General features: G+C 38.9%; 2 protein-coding genes and 1 long non-coding RNA gene across 8 annotated transcripts in view; 1 reads left to right on the top strand and 2 right to left on the bottom strand.

Moving 5' to 3' along the window:
• Positions 1 to 17,542, top strand: part of LOC105226923 (uncharacterized) — a 184,534-nt gene that overhangs the window by 158,521 nt on the left and 8,471 nt on the right. The window lies entirely within an intron of this gene.
• The window catches only part of LOC105234225 (protein zntC), a 453,706-nt gene that overhangs the window by 143,373 nt on the left and 292,791 nt on the right, over positions 1 to 17,542 (bottom strand). The window lies entirely within an intron of this gene.
• LOC125779571 (uncharacterized) lies at positions 587 to 4,685 on the bottom strand. Of its 4 annotated transcripts, XR_007423338.1 has the most exons (8): positions 2,342 to 4,685; positions 2,132 to 2,274; positions 2,015 to 2,067; positions 1,612 to 1,842; positions 1,241 to 1,534; positions 1,060 to 1,186; positions 857 to 990; positions 587 to 724 (listed from the first exon to the last, which is right to left on the bottom strand). It is a non-coding gene; the product is annotated as an uncharacterized LOC125779571 (long non-coding RNA). The 4 variants fall into 4 exon arrangements; XR_007423336.1 differs by having other exon boundaries at positions 2,132 to 4,685; XR_007423339.1 differs by having other exon boundaries at positions 1,060 to 1,193; positions 2,132 to 4,685.

The following is a 17,542-nucleotide window of genomic DNA, read 5'->3' on the forward strand; positions in this document are numbered from 1 at the left end:
CTAAAAGGTGTAATTTTAACTCTTAACTATTCCCCAAAATTTGCCCCCACATAAAGGCTGGAATGAAACGGAACTCGTTTTTGATTCATTTTTTATTCAGTTCAAAAACTATTTACATATATTATTTAGATAAAAATTACATCCGTTATTATTATGTATATATTAGAATTAATATGATAGTAATCATAAGGCTTTTTAAATTTCAGGTTGTCAAAGGGGATTACCTCCTTATTTTTCGAAGGAGACACCTCGTAAATATTAAGAATATCAATGAAAGTATATATGTTTCGTATTCTGGTAAAACCTTCGATAGACAAAATTTTACATTTTCATTTAGATTAGTACTACTTATTTATAAAACTTTTTCTCCCTACTGATATCCCATTTTTTAAATTACTGATCGTTCAGCATCAATTTTGCTTTTGAACTTCATATAGATCTCAAGAACTCGATTAGAACACTTTACATTCGGTTCAACTTTGTAAATGAACTTAGAAAAAAAATTTAAAAAGTTTGACAATGCTGGATCGAATTCTATATGGAATACATAAAATGACTTAAAATATAAATCAAATACCTCAATGAAAGTATATGTTATAGGCACATGTAAAGCTTTACCGTCAATTAAAATAAAATACTGAACAATTTCCTCCTTACTTTTTCCAGATGCTACGATTGTGGGCTGCTTGCTGTTTAATTTGAAGTCGTCTATGGGTGTATTTATCTAAAATTATAAAGATAGTTAAATTATTGGTTTTCTTATAGGACAAATTATTGCTACTTTTTAATTTATATTTGAATAAAAGCAGGACAACAGTTATAGTTTTATCGCAAACGTTACTCCATACATACTTACATTCTGAAAATTTATAAATTTACTGATGGTTGATTCGAAATTTACTCGTTGTTGTTTATTTTCCTTTGAGCGTAGTGTAAATGAAGGTAGTAGTCGTAGCAGATGTAAAAACGGTTTGATTTCAATAAACCACTCTAAAAATTTAAAATTTAAATCAGAATTTTTAATACATACATATGTATTTCGTAAGTGAAGATGCTCACCTGGTATTAAACAGCTTCCAATAGTATCTTTCAAAACGTCACCTGTGAATTTTAAATAACTTCGCCAAGAAGTAATTAGGCTGTTGGCTATTAAACGATTGTAGCGCAGTTCAAAATCGAATGAAATCTGAAAACTGTTTACTAGTAATAAAGATTATTTTACAAATGTTGTCTTATATACCAGGGATGGATCGTATCGACAAATCGGAAAAGCTTTCAAAACATCAAGATGTAGGGTACAATATCGAATTCTCTCATTCAGCGTTGTTTTCAATTTTTGCTTTATATCTTCAGAGTTCCCTCCAACGACACAATTTCTGAAGAAACCTACATCAAATTCCTCTGCTGTGCTCTTACGTCTATCTGTAGTTGATTCACTTGAACTCTGGCTGAGATTCGTGCGCCTTTTTCTATTCAAATTTTTTAGCTTTGAAACCAGGTATCCTGAATTTTCTGCGGGGTTGTAAAAGAGATCCTGTGAAAAAAAAAATATTATAATCGCCGTACGTATTTATAGTTACTATCGCCCTTTACTTAAAAAAACTCACTTACAATTCCTCCTATCTCGCTTGCGCTGCATTTGTAAACTGGAAAATTGGCGATAATGGCTTTTGCAAGAGCTATTTTTTGTTGCCGAGATGGATAATTACCACAAACTTTGCGCAGAAAGTTTACAGCTTCACACACCAATATTCGGCGTGAGGCATTACTTAATGTTTTTGTTTGCTTGTATTCCTCCAGTATATGAGCACCATCACCTTCCTTAAGAAAGTCCAATAATGCCTATGTAAATACAACAACTCAATACTTGTAAACATTCAAATCTTTTATACTCGCTGAGCAGAATATGAACATTTATTGAATGCAAATGAACAATGCGACTAATTTGCGTGCAAATGCTATGGATGTAGCTAGTAGTTCATATTCTGCACATGCGCCCATTTTTTATACTCACTTTATTTCCGATAGCTTCAAAACTAGAGCTTGCCTTGTCATTGAAATTATTTTCTGCTTAAGATTGTACATTGTAATTCATATTAGCACAAATAATTGGGATTTTGTCTTAGCTTACCTTTGTGTAAAATTTCTAGCAAAAAACAGGAGCAACTTCCAAACTGCTAATTGTAGATACTATTTGGTCTTTCTCTATTGGAACTTTATCCCGGTCCAGAAATTTTCTTGTGATATTGTACACAATGCCGAATTTTGAACAAACTGTTGAAATGATAATGCAATAAAGGTTCACAAACTTTAACTAACCCACAAACAAGAAAAAACTTACTGAAATCAAGCACATCTTTCGCTCTGGTATCTGTGTTTATATCAATGAGTTTTATCACATTCCCACTTTTCACTTTTACCAACATTTGCGTTTTTATTAATCAATTCCTTATTTATTTAACAATTTTAGTTACTTTGTATGTTGAAGCACGAAATTTCCCGACTGATTTCAGATGAAAACAAAGCAAGCCATGATGAGCGAAATGAGATGGTACCATGATTGCCATGCATTTTTTCATGTGTAGTAGTTTCAAAAAGCAAATAATTTATGCGGGATTTTAATTGTATTTAGATAAATGCATATATTGCGCATACCCGCAGATTAAGAAAACCACATCACTTCCAATTATTATTGGTGTGTCTTTGTTAATATTTAAATTGAAAAATAAATTCTTCTTAAACTATACTATCGTGTGGAATTAAATTTTGCACCTTTTTACAGATGAACATTTATATATTATTCAACAATTTTTTAATACATACAGATGCACATAAAAGCATAGGTACTATTAATCCATGGTTGCTGAACATATTCTTTATCTTTTATGCTAAATCTTTTATTATAAAACTAAACAAACATCTACTCATAAATGCACAAGTAACATAAGTATGCATGTATGTACATTTCCTCCCATGTATGGGAATGTAAATATACCATAAGTCAATGAAAATATTTCATAGTTAAGGTATATCTTGCATTATTTGATGGCAACCCTTTCTTTGCGTCCACGAATAACTGTTAATTTCGCTTGTTATACACACACAGATGTACGTACACTTGCGAGCACTTGAATAGGAACAAAAACTGATGTCGGAATAATTGGATTTTTCCATTTTTCAACATATTTTTTCTCGTTTAAAATGAAATGCAATTGTCCGTGGCTGAGTTATAGGCCTCAACATTTTACCATTGTGATTAAACGCTTTTTTGTCTTAAACCTTTCGAAAAATGAACAATTTTTCGTATAGAAAAATTGACGAGCACATACAAAGAATAACTTCCTGCCTTACCATTAATTTTGAAATATATTTAAGTAGGCGCTTCTGTCTCTAAACAAATACAAACAAATTAAAAAACCGTCGGTAAATCGTGTCTGTAAAACATAACCATCCATCATTCAAACATTGTCTCTATCCATGTGCGAATTAGTGTATACTGCCGTTCATACATGAGATGGGAGACAGAGAGCGGTTAAGAGCGATTTTGAACATCGCGAGAATTTATTGCCAGATTGGGTAATTAATAAACCATAAGTTTACTCTAGGGAATTTTCGCATTGGTATGAGATGGGTATAGACGTAATCAGCAATTTTTCAATAATTTTTCAATAATTTTTCAAGTTAAAACCAAATTAGTCGACAAAAGAAGGATATAAATTTTTATATACATATATAATTGTGATACTTTGCAAGAAAAGCAATTCGCATTTATGGCATACATCAAATTGCAAGTGGTGGATTGGTATTGTAGTAAATTTTTTTCTAACTTATGGTAACGCCATTTGTAATGTAGAATTCACACTTTACCTTTTTGTGTGTACGTGTAAAAAAAATAATAATAATAAAACAATCCACGATGCCTAAATTAAACGAACTAAAAATCGATCAATTAAAAGTGATACTGCGCGAAAAAGGCTTATCTACGTCTGGTTCTAGAGCAGAGCTAGAATTACGGCTTAATGCAAAAAATCGGTGGTGATGAAATTGAAGCTCCCACAGTTATAGATTTGGAGCAGCAAGAGCAAAACGATAATTTACATGGTATGATGGAAACTATTGTCGGTATGCTGCAGCAGAATAATCAACGAACAATTGACGCGAATGTAGGGCAACCGAATGTTAATAATCAAAACGCAAACGAAAATGTTTGTCAAGTTTCGACGCCGTCAATTCTAACTGTGGTTTTCGGTCGATTAGGAAATATCGGACATGATACCGGAGTTCGATCCAACCAATACGCAGTCGCTCACAGTTCAGCAGTTTATTGATCTTGTTAGCAGCGTTATGAGAGCTTACCAACTAGACGAAAAATGTGTTTTAGTAGCGGTTTATGGGCAATTGAAAAAAGTCGCTCGTATGTGGTTAGACCAGTGTTGTCCAACGTGACTGTGTGCACGTTATGTTTGTGTTGGTTATTCTAGCGACAACTGATCGCAAAATTCTGCTTTGATTGCCTACGAAGTTGGATACAGTAGCACAATTGTGCTTTCACAGACACTTGTCGCGACATGTTGGTGTGAGGTGTCTGGCTCTGTCCGTGCGCTATTGTGCGCATAGGCCGTGGACAACGCTGGGTTAGACACATTACCCACTGTGCACCCCAGCTGGGATGATTTCGCTGCGGAATTGAGAAAAGAATTTTGCATGTCTTATGATGAAGCTCAAATTCAACGAAGAACAGATGATCGTATATCCGACTACTGGTTTAGAGTGAATGCCTTAGGCAAGCGATTTCAACTAAGTGAATCTGCAATAATCCAATATACGCCACAGGGTTTGAATCATTCCAAGTTACAAAGTGCTATTGCGGCGCAGAGGTTTGAAATTACGAAGCAAATGCTCGAAATAATTGAAGAGTGGCTAAGAAATCGTGTTAAAGTTACCACGTTTAAACAAAATTTTGGAACTAATGCGAAGAACGTACCGCGACAGCAAGCAGCGAATACTGAAAGCAAAAAAAATGTGTGTTACAATTGTGGTGAGATAGGCCACATATCAAGTAAAAGTATGAAGGAGCAGAAGCGTTCAAGATGTGTTGATTGTGGTAAAGTGCATAAACGAAACGAACCGATCAATTGTGGTTGTAAGCAAGTTGGACATAACGTTCGAAAAGCTGATCTGACACGAGATGAAAAATGTTTTGTTAAGAAAGTTAAGAATTTTTGAAGCAATAATCGATACTGGAGCGAGTGCAGTTTAGTTCGAAAGTCAACGGTCGATTTGTTGAGAATTGAACCTGAAGAGTGTTGTGTACATTTAAACGGGAATAAGTGGTGGAAGATACATGTTGCGGGAGAGGTGTATGCTCGACATAGTAATTGGTGAAGCAAAGGTCGGCGTGCTAGTCTATATTGTTGCAGATAATATGTTGGAAACTGATTTTCTACTGGGTTAAGACGTCGTAGTGCGTAAAGGCTTGGTGTTTACGGTGGAGAATGGTCAATCAAAGTTGGAACTTGAACGTCGTTATGCTGTTACGTTACCTGATGACGAGTGGTTTACAAAAATAACAAATAATGTAAGTAGTGCAGATCAAAGGCGTAAACTGCAAGAGTTACTGGAAAACTACAATGATGTGTTCTCGAGGGGATTAAACGGCATTGGTAAGTCACACTTAATTGAAATGCAAATTGTTTTAAAATCAAAAAAGATTATTGCGCAAGTGTCTTATCGAGTGCCAGCTTCAAAGCGAATGATAATTACACAAATGATTAAAGATCTCGAAGATAACGATATTATAAAAAATCTTCATCAGAATTTGCAAGAGCGATTGTATTAGTTAAGAAAAAAAATGGAAGCGATAGACTTTGCGTAGATTACTGTCGTTTAAATTTGTTAATTGAAAAAGAGAATTTTCCGATTCCAAATATCGAGGAACAACTGCACGAAGCTAAGCAATATAAATTTTCTACGATTCTAGATCTAAATAGTGGATATTATCAAATCGCAATCGCACCTGAAAGTCGCAAATACACAGCATTTATAACCCCTGATGGCTTGTATGAATTCAAACGCATGCCATTTGGGTTGAAGAATGCGCCGATTGTTTTTCAACGCTTAATGACAAAGATTAAGGAACAAGTCCACGAAGACGACCTTATGGTTTACATGGACGACATCTTGATAGGTAGTCAAACGTTCGAGCAAATGCTAGAAAAATTGAACAGAGTTTTGAAAGTTTTACGTAATGCAGGCTTGACGCTAAATATAAAAAAATGCAATTTTATGAAAACGACGATTACATTTCTTGGTCACGAGCTAACGCCTGAAGGTATTTCGCCTGGTAAAATCAAAACTCAAGCCGTATCCAAGTTTCAGACACCGGCTAATATAGCAGATATACGCAGATTTTTAGGGTTAAGCGGGTACTTTAGAAAATTTGTCCCCGGATATGCTATAATTTCAGAGCCGCTACGCAAAAATCAAAAATTTAAATGGACGAAAGTGCAAGAATGCGCATTTGAGCAATTAAAAACTAAATTGGTATCCCGACCAGTATTGGTAGCATATCATGTTGATGCAGACCATGAGCTGCACACGGATGGAAGTGCAGTAGGTTTGGCAGGCGTATAATTGCAGCGCGAAAAAGATGATTTTAAGCCAATAGCATGTTACTGTAGAGCAACTAGCGTTGACGAACAAAAGTTTCATAGTTATGAACTCGAAACTCTAGCCGTTATAGAGTCTCTGAAACGATTTCGATTATGGTAAAAAGGTTAAAACAGACTGTAGCGCACTTAAAACGACAATAATACAAATAATACAAAAGAAAGAGCTCATTACCACGGATCGCCAGATTGTGGTTACGAAGATTACGACATTGAAATTGAACATCGACCGGGCAATCGCATGGAGCACGTCGATGCTCTAAGCCGAGTTTCATACGAAGAAGCACGAACAATCGAAGTAGTAACCTTACGTATTGATAAAGCAATGATAGATAAAGATGACTGGCTTTTTAGCATGCAGTTACAGGACGGGCGCATATGTCAAATTGTAAACAATATGAAAACAAACAACAACGTTGAAGATAAAGAGTATGTACTACAGCATGGAAGACATTTAGGAAAAGTTGACGACAAACTTCTTTGGGTTGTACCACGAACAATACATCATAGAGTTGTCCAAGATTGTCATATGCAAGCAGGACACATGGGTGTCGAAAAGACGTTAGAACGATTGAAAATCTATATGTGGTATCAACGAATGCGAAATTTTGTCAAACAATTCATTTTATCTTGTATGGATTGTGCTTACCAAAAACGAAAAGGTGGAAAAGCCGAAATACAGTACCACTTCAGTGACATCGAACCAGTTCCATTCAGAACTATCCATATGGATCATTTGGGTCCATTTCCGAAGAACTCAAAATAAAAAGGACATCTTTTGGTTATCGTCGACTCATTCACAAAATTTACATCGCTATATCCTGTTAAGAATACATCAACTCACTATGTCATCGAAGCAATAAACGAAGCAAGTAGTTATGTTGGAATACCATTACGTTTTCTGACAGACAGTTTTCTGCTTTCACGTCTCGCGAATTCGAAAAGTACTGTTGCGAAAATGATATAAAACATATTCTCACGACGATGCGAACACCAAGAGCAACTCCGCATACTTTCCAAGAAGGTGACTTAGTTCTAGCCGAAAATGAACCACCAAGCACAGGTACATATGTCAAGAAAACTCGAACCACGATTGAAGGGACCGTTTTTAGTTACCAAAGTCTGTGACCAAACAAAGTCTGAAACAAACATTGTTAGTGAATATACTGCTTAATAATCCTATCCTTTTTATTTAATGTACGCCCAGAAATGATACGTTAAGCGTAAGTATCTCCCTAACATGCGGTAGCGCACATGTGGTAGCCCATTAACTCCTAAGGGTAAAAATAAATGCATATTTTATGGTTTTATTGTTTAAAAATACATGAAAAAAGATAAAATCATTTAAAAAAAAATATTGATTAATTATTTTTCATTCCGTGAAATGTTGCGGCTACGCAACGTTGGGATTACTGAACTTATGTATGTTATACAAGCAAGTCATAAAAATACATTTAAAGACACCACTTACGCGATTATAGCCGAGTCAACAACAGCGCGCCAGTCGTTTCTTCTCTTCGCTACGTGGCGCCAATTGGATATTCCAAGCGAGGCCAGGTCCTTCTCCACTTGGTCCTTCCAACGGAGTGGAGGTCTTCCTCTTCCTCTGCTTCCCGCGGCGGGTACTGCGTCGAATACTTTCAGAGCTGGAGTGTTTTCATCCATCCGGACAACATGACCTAGCCAGAGTAGCCGCTGTCTTTTAATTCGCTGAACTATGTCAATGTCGTCGTATATCTCGTACAGCTCATCGTTCCATCGAATGCGATATTCGCCGTGGCCAACGCGCAAAGGACCATAAATCTTTCGCAGAACTTTTCTCTCGAAAACTCGCAACGTCGACTCATCTGTTGTTGTCATCGTCCAAGCCTCTGCACCATATAGCAGGACGGGAATTATGAGCGACTTATAGAGTTTGGTTTTTGTTCGTCGAGAGAGGACTTTACTTTTCAATTGCCTACTCAGTCCGAAGTAGCACCTGTTGGCAAGAGTAATCCTGCGTTGGATTTCCAGGCTGACATTGTTGGTGGTGTTTACGCTGGTTCCAAGATAGACGAAATTATCTACAATTTCAAAGTTATGACTGTCAACAGTGACGTGAGAGCCAAGTCGCGAGTACGACGACTGTTTGTTTGATGACAGGAGATATTTCGTCTTGCCCTCGTTCACTGCCAGACCCATTTCTTTTGCTTCCTTGTCCAGTCTGGAAAAAGCAGAACTAACGGCGCGGATGTTAGCATACGCCAGCAGTTGTACACTCTTATAGAAGATGGTACCTTCTCTGTTGAGTTCTGCAGCTCGAACTATTTTCTCCAGAAGCAGGTTGTTGCACGATAGGGAATCACCTTGTCTGAAACCTCGTTTGGTATCGAACGGATCGGAGAGGCCCTGCCGGTCCTAACGGAGCTTTTTGTGTTGCTCAACGTCAGCTTACGCAGTCGTATTAGTTTTGCGGGGATACCAAATTCAGACATCGCGGCATTAAGGCAGCTCCTTTTCGTGCTGTCGAAAGCAGCTTTGAAATCGACGAAGAGGTGGTACGCATAGATTCTCTTTTTATGGTTATTTTTCCAAGATTTGGTGCATGATGAATATCTGTTCAGTTTTTGATTTGCCAGGTCTAAAGCCACACTGATAAGGTCCAATCAGTTTGTTGACGATGGGCTTTAATCTTTCACACAATACGCTCGATAGAACCTTATCTGCGATGTGGTAATCCCACGGTAGTTGGCGCAGGTTGTAGGTCTCCTGTTTTGTGTATTGGGCAGAGCACACTTCAATTACAATCTTCGGGCATGATTTCGTCCGACCTTATTCTGCAAAGCAGCTGATGTATACTCCTTAAAAGCTCTTCGCCGCTGTGTATGAATAGCTCGGTCGGCAATCCATCGGCCCCCGCCGCTTTGTTGTTCTTCAGATGGGTAAATGCTATTCGAACTTCTTTATGGTCGGGCAATAGAAAGTCTGCTTCATAGTCATCGATTGGTGAATCGGGCTCGCCTTCTCCTGGCGTTATGCTTTCACTGCCATTCAGATGGCTGGAGCAGTGTTCCCTCCATAATATGCTCTGGGCATCGGTTACAAGATCACTTTCGGGGGTTCTACAAGAGTATGCTCCGGTCTTGAAACCTTCTGTTACCCGCCGCATTTTTTTTTTGTAGAATTTTCGAGCATTACCCCTGTCGGCAAGCTTGTCAAGCTCTTCGTACTCACGCATTTCGACCTTTTTCTTTTTTGTCTACAAAAGCGTCTCGTTTCCCTTTTCAGCTATCGGTATCTATCTCATCCCGCACGTGTTGTGGTCGATCGTAGGTTGCGAGATAGGCAGTCTGTTTTCTCTCCGCTGCGACACGGCATTCCTCATCGTACCAGCTGTTCTTTTTCATTTTCCAAAAACCAAAGGTTTCGGTTGCAGCTGTACGTAAGGAGTTTGAAATGCCGTCCCACAGTTCCCTTATACCGGGTTGGTGACGAGTGCTTTCAGAGAGCAGAAGTGCAAGCCGAGTGGAAAATCTTTCGGCTGTCTGTTGTGATTGCAGCTTCTCGACGTCGAACCTTCCTTGTGTTTGTTGGCGTGCGTTTTTTGCTGCACAGAGGCGGATGCGAATTTTGGCAGTAACAATATAGTGGTCCAAGTCAACGCTAGGACCGCGGAGCGTACGAACGTCTAAAACACTGGAGACGAGTCTTCCGTCTATCACAACATAATCGATCTGGTTGGTGGCTTCTCGATCCGGAGACAGCCCGGTAACTTGATGTATTTTCTTATGCTGGAATCTAGTACTACAGAAAGCCATATTTCTGTGCCTGGCGAAGTCGATCAACCCATTTGGAGATGTTTCCTCGTGGAGGCTGAATTTACCGACTGTTGCGCCAAAGTACCTTCCTTGCCTACCCTGACGTTGAAGTCGCCAAGCACGATTTTAACATCGTGGCGGGGGCATCTCTCATAAGTCCGCTCCAAGCACTCGTAAAAGGCATCGTTGGTCACATCGTCCTTCTCTTCCGTCGGGGCGTGGGCGCAAATCAGCGATATGTTGAAGAACCTCGCTTTGGTGCGGCTTGTGGCTAGACGTTCATTCTCCGGAGTGAATGATAGTACTCGGCGACGGAGTCTCTCTCCCACCACGAACCCAACACCAAACTTGCGCTCCTTTATATGGCCACTGTAGTAAATACCACAAGGACCTACTCGTCTCAGTCCTTGACCATTTATTGGACGGCGGTGATATCATCCTTTATTTTTATGAGGACATCAACCAGCTGGGCTGGACCTTCCTAATTAAAGGTCCGGACATTACAGGTGCATACCCTTAAATCATAGTCCTTATTTCGTTTGCAATATTCGTCATCAAAAGGGGGGTCACTCATTCGAGGCTGGTTGTTAGTTTTCATTGGGAGTGTTTTTTTACATGGCGGGTCCCAAACCCAGCGCACAACCCTATGTGGGGGATGTTTCGTCTTCTCACTTTAGCTCGCCTTCAAACGGATATTCTTAGGCCACAGAGAATACTTGGTGAAAGACTAGAAGTCGTGAGCTGCTTGAGCCATATGTAAAAGAATCGTTTCTGGCCACTACCAAGTGAATGGCGATCAGAGAACTTTCCTCAATTGCGTGAGCTTCTACACATGACTCCATCCTCCTAAACTACTAAAACACTGTCTATCAAATTGATGAACGGTGGCCACCAGATTTTCCCTCTTACTCGAATCCTATAATTGGCAATTCCATTATCATGCAGATCGACGCCTCCCATATTTTTATTATAATCTGCTATAACCTGGGGCTGTGGCACATTCACCATTTTTTTTACTTTTCTATCGTAACGTTTTGCTGTAAACAATGGTTCGATTTTTGCGTTGTTAGTAGCCACATTCACCACAGAATTGACATTCCATCGAACTAATAGTACTCCATGTTTTTGGTCAAAGCTGAAATCAAATGACCCTCTCTCTTTTTTCTGAAGAGTTTTCGTATTTATCATGGTTTTATTCATTGTTCTATTTTCTCGAATAGTACCAGTGTCAAAATAGCCTTTCTTATTCAGAATGCAAAATAATTTGTGTGAAGAAAAGAAATTATCAAAAAAAAATGCGATGTTTGCGAGGATCTTCAATGACAGACAACATAACAGTTTTTTCTCCTAGACCTAAATCATTTCTATTGTCGTTACTATCCTTTCCGCCATGTGGAATAAACCGATACAGATAACCATTTGAACTACACAAACACCATATCTTGAATCCAAATCTTACAGGCTTTCCTTTGATGAACATCTTGCAACTATGACGTCCAAAATACGGCACCATTTCTTCGTCAATTGACAAGTTGTGTGAGAATATTCCAAACTGCATATTTTTTTGGTTCATTACATCGAAAATAGGACGCAATTTAGCGAATTTATCATTTTTATCCATATCCGCATTATCACATAGATGAATTTTTTCCTTTATAGAGTCAAATTTGTTCCGACTCATACAATTTCTTACAATTGATACATTTTTGTCTTCATCTTTTCACCAGTACAATTTCGTTGCTGGTAAAGAATCCTTAGATTCGATTCGATATTCGAGTCAAATATCGAATATTTCGAATAGTTCGAGCTATTCGAATAATGCGAAGTATTCGAACAATTCGAAATATTCGAAGAAGTAAAATCTTAAATAGATTATTCTATTGCAGTAATAGAACAAAATTAAAGAAAATAAAACTATTATTTAATTCAAATTGATTTATTTTACTACTGGCGCTAATTAAAAAATCATGCAAATAGTCAAATATTAAAATTATTCGAATTATTCGAACTATTCGAATAATACGAATATACGTTTCGAATCTCGGATCGAATAATTCGGTTCGATTCGCGTCGAATAATTCGAAATTTCGAATATTCGCATGCCCCTAATTGCTGTTTCATCACTTGTAGGACAATTCATATAGGTCGGATGTTCTTTTTTGTAGTCTGGAACACATTTTGGTGACTTTTTGACAATCTTGGCTTCTTCGAAGTTGAAGGACCGAGCTCACCTTGCGTGTTTTCAGGCTCTGCGGGTAAATCGCTGTGTATTTCATATGTTCCAGCGATATCAGTGGACAATATTGTCAAAATCACCTAACTTCTGTCTCTAAACAAATACAAACAAATTAAAAAACCGTCGGTAAATCGTGTCTGTAAAACATAACCATCCATCATTCAAACATTGTCTCTATCCATGTGCGAATTAGTGTATACTGCCGTTCATACATGAGATGGGAGACAGAGAGCGGTTAAGAGCGATTTTGAACATCGCGAGAATTTATTGCCAGATTGGGTAATTAATAAACCATAAGTTTACTCTAGGGAATTTTCGCATTGGTATGAGATGGGTATAGACGTAATCAGCAATTTTTCAATAATTTTTCAATAATTTTTCAAGTTAAAACCAAATTAGTCGACAAAAGAAGGATATAAATTTTTATATACATATATAATTGTGATACTTTGCAAGAAAAGCAATTCGCATTTATGGCATACATCAAATTGCAAGTGGTGGATTGGTATTGTAGTAAATTTTTTTCTAACTTATGGTAACGCCATTTGTAATGTAGAATTCACACTTTACCTTTTTGTGTGTACGTGTAAAAAAAATAATAATAATAAAACAATCCACGATGCCTAAATTAAACGAACTAAAAATCGATCAATTAAAAGTGATACTGCGCGAAAAAGGCTTATCTACGTCTGGTTCTAGAGCAGAGCTAGAATTACGGCTTAATGCAAAAAATCGGTGGTGATGAAATTGAAGCTCCCACAGTTATAGATTTGGAGCAGCAAGAGCAAAACGATAATTTACATGGTATGATGGAAACTATTGTCGGTATGCTGCAGCAGAATAATCAACGAACAATTGACGCGAATGTAGGGCAACCGAATGTTAATAATCAAAACGCAAACGAAAATGTTTGTCAAGTTTCGACGCCGTCAATTCTAACTGTGGTTTTCGGTCGATTAGGGAAATATCGGACATGATACCGGAGTTCGATCCAACCAATACGCAGTCGCTCACAGTTCAGCAGTTTATTGATCTTGTTAGCAGCGTTATGAGAGCTTACCAACTAGACGAAAAATGTGTTTTAGTAGCGGTTTATGGGCAATTGAAAAAAGTCGCTCGTATGTGGTTAGACCAGTGTTGTCCAACGTGACTGTGTGCACGTTATGTTTGTGTTGGTTATTCTAGCGACAACTGATCGCAAAATTCTGCTTTGATTGCCTACGAAGTTGGATACAGTAGCACAATTGTGCTTTCACAGACACTTGTCGCGACATGTTGGTGTGAGGTGTCTGGCTCTGTCCGTGCGCTATTGTGCGCATAGGCCGTGGACAACGCTGGGTTAGACACATTACCCACTGTGCACCCCAGCTGGGATGATTTCGCTGCGGAATTGAGAAAAGAATTTTGCATGTCTTATGATGAAGCTCAAATTCAACGAAGAACAGATGATCGTATATCCGACTACTGGTTTAGAGTGAATGCCTTAGGCAAGCGATTTCAACTAAGTGAATCTGCAATAATCCAATATACGCCACAGGGTTTGAATCATTCCAAGTTACAAAGTGCTATTGCGGCGCAGAGGTTTGAAATTACGAAGCAAATGCTCGAAATAATTGAAGAGTGGCTAAGAAATCGTGTTAAAGTTACCACGTTTAAACAAAATTTTGGAACTAATGCGAAGAACGTACCGCGACAGCAAGCATAGAATAGTGAAAGCAAAAAAAATGTGTATTACAATTGTGGTGAGATAGGCCACATATCAAGTAAAAGTATGAAGGAGCAGAAGCGTTCAAGATGTGTTGATTGTGGTAAAGTGCATAAACGAAACGAACCGATCAATTGTGGTTGTAAGCAAGTTGGACATAACGTTCGAAAAGCTGATCTGACACGAGATGAAAAATGTTTTGTTAAGAAAGTTAAGAATTTTTGAAGCAATAATCGATACTGGAGCGAGTGCAGTTTAGTTCGAAAGTCAACGGTCGATTTGTTGAGAATTGAACCTGAAGTGGTGGAAGATATATATAAGATATGAAAGGTCGGCGTGCTAGTCTATATTGTTGCAGATAATATGTTGGAAACTGATTTTCTACTGGGTTAAGACGTCGTAGTGCGTAAAGGCTTGGTGTTTACGGTGGAGAATGGTCAATCAAAGTTGGAACTTGAACGTCGTTATGCTGTTACGTTACCTGATGACGAGTGGTTTACAAAAATAACAAATAATGTAAGTAGTGCAGATCAAAGGCGTAAACTGCAAGAGTTACTGGAAAACTACAATGATGTGTTCTCGAGGGGATTAAACGGCATTGGTAAGTCACACTTAATTGAAATGCAAATTGTTTTAAAATCAAAAAAGATTATTGCGCAAGTGTCTTATCGAGTGCCAGCTTCAAAGCGAATGATAATTACACAAATGATTAAAGATCTCGAAGATAACGATATTATAAAAAATCTTCATCAGAATTTGCAAGAGCGATTGTATTAGTTAAGAAAAAAAATGGAAGCGATAGTGACCCCCTTTTTGATGACGACCATGGCAAACGAATTAAGGACTATGATTTGAGGGCATGCACCTGGAATGTCCGGTCGCTTAATTGGGAAAGTGCCGCTGCCCAGCTGGTTGATGTCCTCGGGAAAATAAAGGCTGACATCACCGCCGTCCAAGAAATGCGATGGACGGGACAAGGACAGAGACGAGTAGGTCCTTGTGACATTTACTACAGTGGCCATATAAAGGAGCGCAAGTTTGGTGTTGGATTCGTGGTGGGAGAGAGACTCCGTCGCCGAGTACTATCATTCACTCCGGAGAATGAACATCTAGCCACAATCCGCATCAAAGCGAGGTTCTTCAACATATCGCTGATTTGCGCCCACGCCCCGACGGAAGAGAAGGACGTTGAGCAGCACCAAAAGCTCCGTCAGGATCGAGAAGGACCTCTACGAGCCGTTCGATACCAAACGAGGTTTCAGACAAGGCGACTCCCTATCGTGCGACTTCTTCAATCTTCTGCTGGAGAAAATTATTCGAGCTGCAGAACTTAATCGAGCAGGTACAATCTTTCATAAGAGTGTACAGCTGCTGGCGTATGCCGATGATATTGATATCATCGGCCTCAACACCCGCGCCGTTAGTTCTGCTTTCTTCATACTGAACAAGGAAGCAACGCAAATGCGTCTGGCAGTGAACGAGGGCAAGACGAAATATCTCCTGTCATCAAACAAAGAGTCGTCGCACTCGCGACTTGGCTCCCACGTCACTGTTGACAGTCATAACTTTGAAGTTGTAGATAGTTTCGTCTACTTAGGAACCAGCATTAACACCATCAACAATGTCAGCCTGGAAATCCAACGCAGGATTACTCTTGCCAACAGGTGCTACTTCGGACTGGGTAGGCAATTGAAAAGTAAAGTCCTCTCTCGACGAACAAAAGCCAAACTCTATAAGTCGCTCATAATTCCCGTCCTGCTATATGGTGCAGAGGCTTGGACGATGACAACAACCGATGAGTCGACGTCGCGAGTTTTCGAGGTAAAAGTTCTGCGAAAGATTTATGATCCTTTGTGCGTTGGCCACGGCGAACATCGCATTCGATGGAACGATGAGCTGTACGAGATATACGACGACATTGACATAGTTCAGCGAATTAAAAGACAGCGGCTACGCTGGCTAGGTCATGTTGTCCGGATGGATGAAAACACTCCAGCTCTGAAAGTATTCGACGCAGTACCCGCCGCGGGAAGCAGAGGAAAAGGAAGACCTCCACTCCGTTGGAAGGACCAAGTGGAGAAGAACCTGGCTTCGCTTGGAATATCCAATTGGCGCTACGTAGCGAAGAGAAGAAACGACTGGCGCGCTGTTGTGGACTCGGCTATAATCGCGTAAGCGGTGTCTACGCCAGTAAAGAAGAAGAAGAAGGTTGCTACCAAACTGTCCGAGTTTACGGTTGAGTTCCGGGAAACCGAAAACTGTTTGGCACATTATATACATATGTATATCCAAATATATGTATGAACAGTATATAGTATAATATAGTAGTATATAAAGGGTGATTTTTTAAGAGCTTGATAACTTTTTTTAAAAAAAAAACGCATAAAATTTGCAAAATCTCATCGGTTCTTTATTTGAAACGTTAGATTGGTTCATGACATTTACTTTTTGAAGATAATTTCATTTAAATGTTGACCGCGGCTGCGTCTTAGGTGGTCCATTCGGAAAGTCCAATTTTGGGCAACTTTTTCGAGCATTTCGGCCGGAATAGCCCGAATTTCTTCGGAAATGTTGTCTTCCAAAGCTGGAATAGTTGCTGGCTTATTTCTGTAGACTTTAGACTTGACGTAGCCCCACAAAAAATAGTCTAAAGGCGTTAAATCGCATGATCTTGGTGGCCAACTTACGGGTCCATTTCTTGAGATGAATTGTTGTCCGAAGTTTTCCCTCAAAATGGCCATAGAATCGCGAGCTGTGTGGCATGTAGCGCCATCTTGTTGAAACCACATGTCAACCAAGTTCAGTTCTTCCATTTTTGGCAACAAAAAGTTTGTTAGCATCGAACGATAGCGATCGCCATTCACCGTAACGTTGCGTCCAACAGCATCTTTGAAAAAATACGGTCCAATGATTCCACCAGCGTACAAACCACACCAAACAGTGCATTTTTCGGGATGCATGGGCAGTTCTTGAACGGCTTCTGGTTGCTCTTCACCCCAAATGCGGCAATTTTGCTTATTTACGTAGCCATTCAACCAGAAATGAGCCTCATCGCTGAATAAAATTTGTCGATAAAAAAGAAAAGAACCGAACACTGATTTTGGTAATAAAATTCAATGATTTGCAAGCGTTGCTC

This window comes from Bactrocera dorsalis, chromosome 6 (assembly GCF_023373825.1).
Source record: "Bactrocera dorsalis isolate Fly_Bdor chromosome 6, ASM2337382v1, whole genome shotgun sequence".
Taxonomy (NCBI): Eukaryota; Metazoa; Arthropoda; class Insecta; order Diptera; family Tephritidae; genus Bactrocera; species Bactrocera dorsalis.